Consider the following 4123-nt stretch of genomic DNA (forward strand, 5'->3'; position numbering starts at 1 on the left):
GATAAGGGAGAATACTATAACTTATGAGATTAGGATAAGGTACATAAATTCTGGAGTACAAATATCTCTTTATGTCTCGTTATCAAACGAATGTAGTAACGAGATCATGCCAAAATGAAGGAAAGGTTTAGCCTTAACATACTTATCACAATTTGTCCAATAACCACGTTAAACTCATCTTGTTGCACCTTAATCTACAACAACGATAACAATACTATCATCAAGTTATGGAAGATACAACTATTGCACAACGAACGACAAGCTTATTTTATAATAAAACGGGCAGCATTTCCCCTATAATCTTTACTTCCTCCCAATTTTACATAACACCAACAACAACAATAACACAGCAATAACAACATGTATACATCAGTTTACAACCTTATATCCATCACAAAATACCACAAAACATCCCACACACCCCAATCAGTTCATATACAAAATGACAACCCTAGCATTGTCAAACAACCCGAAATTGTAATGACGAACGATCAACCAACCACTATGTCATTATGTGGTGTTTCTTCATACACTTTCTCCTCCCAAACTCCATAAAAACAGTAGCAAAAGAGACAACCCAACGTCAATATTAAACAGCCCACAAAACAACCAATAGTACTAAAAATGTTTCGACTTGACTTTTCTTTCAAATTGAGCAACACAACCAACAGTACATAATTAAGCCTATAATACTATAAACCAGCCATGAATTCAACTTTAAAATAAGTTCACAACTAGCCAACAGTAACGCAACAACAAACAGCATACCACTCTTTCGAAACTTGCAAGGTCTAGTCTTTACGATCTAGTTACAACTCGTATAACCATAGATAATGGAAGGAGACACATAAATTTACCTTGGACTGAGTAAAACCAACGAAACCTAGTCCTTATTCATCCAAAATCAGTCCCCCAATGCAGCTACAAGAAGGAGAATGAGAAACTACCAAGCTGTCCTTGGTTTTTGCCACTAGAATCACATCGTATAATCCGAAATTACCTAGGGTTTGTGTGATATTTTTAGAAGATTTTAATTGAGGAATCTCATTTTGGCAAGTAGGTGATGCACATACTTGTCACCTACCAGTCTGCGATGTCTCGCAAAAATGCGAATATATGTCTACTCCAATGTTGTATCAATGAACGGTTTAATACGTTGGAAACTAGACTCGTAGATCTTCAATTTAGTAGGTAGATAATCCCGTAATTCCAAGTACATTGGGAGAACTACATATCTTCATTTGACCTAATTTATAGCGTCTTTATGAATATAACTTGTGATGATCTTTGCCAATTATTGTTCCACAACTCGCTTGACTTCAAAACATAACACACGACTGTCATAAGACTAAAATAACTCATAACATAACCTCTTTATCATTTTGAGCACCCTAGTCTCCTCCCAAAAGTATATGTTACAACATTTCCAACTTGTCGACATCCGAAGAAACTTATTTTCTTCAATTCGCTTAGCTTCTAAGCCTTCCAACCCTCTTTCTACTTGTAGTTCATGATCATAAATATTTATAACCTCCAAATTAGCATGATTAACCTACTTTAGGTACTTTCAAAGATGATTCCAGTTCTAAGCTTACATCAATTGACTTACGATGTTGTCACACCCCGAACCTGGGGGGCGAGACCGGCACCCGGTGCCTCACCTAACCTTGCGTACCAACTTGCGAATAAGGGACTCTGAACATATAATGTCATACTTTGGCCATGGGACCACATTGCAAGATAATTTGTGAAGCAAAATATAAAACTGAACGGAAACTAACGCTGACTAAACATCAATATAATGCTGGGCCGACAAGGTCGTCATAACTACTATAGCTAACAAACCAACAAAATATACATACAAGGCCTACAAGCCCAACATACTTCACTAACTGACAGGATATGTCTAGAAGCCTCTACTGATGGATGTACTGTGATTGGAATAGGGCTCAGACCTACCCATAATATATATACAAATATACATAAAATGTACACAAAACTCTAGACCCGGCAACTCTGAAGGACATGGAGCTAACCGATCAGGCTGAACTCGGGCAACACCTACTGAGGAGGTCTACACGTCTGTCTGTCTGAACCTGCACGCATGAAATGCAGCGCCCACAAAAAGGGACGTCAGTACGAAATAATGTACCGAGTATGTAAGGCAATAAAATATTTGAAAGCTGAAACTGAACTGATAATATGATAACTGAAAGTAACTGGGAGTCAAAGATGATCTGGAGATATACTTACCTGCTGATACAAACCCAACTCTCTCAATATAGTAAGTAAAATAAATGTTCGGCCCTATAAGGCTCGGAACGTATAACTACTCCGCCGTAGTAGGCTGGCTCATAGGTGCTCGGCCATACTAGGCTCTGTATCTCGGCCATTCTAAGCTAGCTCATAGGCACTCGGCCATAGTAGGCTTGGTATATAACTTACCATCTAATCAGAGGTTGCCCAATAGAGGCCTGCCCACCGATTATAGCTCGATGGTGGTGAAAATATTGTAATATCGTATATATATAGACCCTCTACTCTCTTGACTGAATAAGGACAAAACTAAACTAAATATGAAGTCCCGATAAGGGAGAATACTATAACTTATGAGACTAGGATAGTGTATATAAATTCAGGAGTATGAACATCTCTTTATGCCTCGTTATCAAACACATGTAATTACGAGATCATGCAAAAATGAAGGAAGGGCTTATCCTTAACATACCTTATCACAATATTTCCAATCACCAAGTTGAAATCAGCTCTTTGTACCTTAATCTACAACAACAATAATAATACTATCATTAAGTTACGAAAGGTACAACTATCGCACAACGAATGACAAGCTTATTTTGTTTTAAAACGGGCAGCATCTCCCCTATAATCCTTACTTCCACCAAATTCAAGATAACACCAACAAAACAAGAACACAACAATAACAACATATATACATTATTTTCCAGCCTCATATACACCATCAAATACTACAAAATAGCCCAACATACCCCGATCTCTTCATTCACAAAACGACCACCGTAGTAGTGTCAAACGATCCAGAAATGTTATGACGAATGACCAGCCCACCACCCTACATTTTTATGGTGTTTCTACACCCCCTTCCGCATCCAAAACCCCACAAAACAGTAGTAAACACATAGCCTAACAGCAACACAAAACAGTGCACAAAATAGTCCGCTACAAGTGAATAACTCGAACTCATGGCTTCCGATCACCGTCCCATGAATTTTTACAAGTATAGAACGACTTACCATGAATTTACTGCAGACAAAATGGATGAAAGAGAGTAGTAAAATCACCTTATTTGTTGGATAAATCAGCTCCTATCTTGGTTCTTCAAACTCTAGGTTTTACCTCCAATTAGAACTTGAAAGGGAGAGAAAATCAATTAGGGTTCTTGGAAAATTTTTGGGAGGATTTTTGCAGAGCTTATGTCTGGTTATTATGCCCTATTTTCAGTCTAATATATGAATAAATAGGCCTTTAAAAGTCCTCTTTGGATGACCCTAAATGGCTGATTTTTGGGCTCTCATTTAAGCAAGTAGGTGACACACCTACTTGTCACCTAGCAGCCTGCGCAGTCTAGCAAAAATGCCCATATCTCTTCTACTCCGATGTCATATAGATAAACGATTTAATGCGATAGAAAGTAGACTCATAGATATTCAATGTGATGCATGGAAAACCCCGTAACTCTAAGTATATTAGGAGAAACGCATAGTTACATTTGACCAAAATTTGTAGTAAAACTTATGATCGTAACTTGTGATGACTTTCATCGACTTTTGTTCCACAACTCGCTTGACTTCAAAACATAACACACGGTTGTCATACGACTAATATAAATCATAACATAATCTCCTTATCATGTAAAGCACCCTAGTCTCACCCCAAAAATACATGTTATAACATTCCCAACTTGTTGTCTTTCGGCGAAACATTGTTTTCTTCAATTCCTTTAGCTTCTGAACCTTCCAACCCTCTTTGTACTTCTTGTTCATGATCTTCAATATTTGTAACCTACGAGGTAACATGATTAACTTACTTTATATACTTTCAAATATTATCTCATCTTTTGGTCCTACATTAGTTTGCTTAAGAC

Source organism: Nicotiana tabacum, chromosome 12, assembly GCF_000715075.1.
Source record: "Nicotiana tabacum cultivar K326 chromosome 12, ASM71507v2, whole genome shotgun sequence".
Classification (NCBI taxonomy): Eukaryota; Viridiplantae; Streptophyta; class Magnoliopsida; order Solanales; family Solanaceae; genus Nicotiana; species Nicotiana tabacum.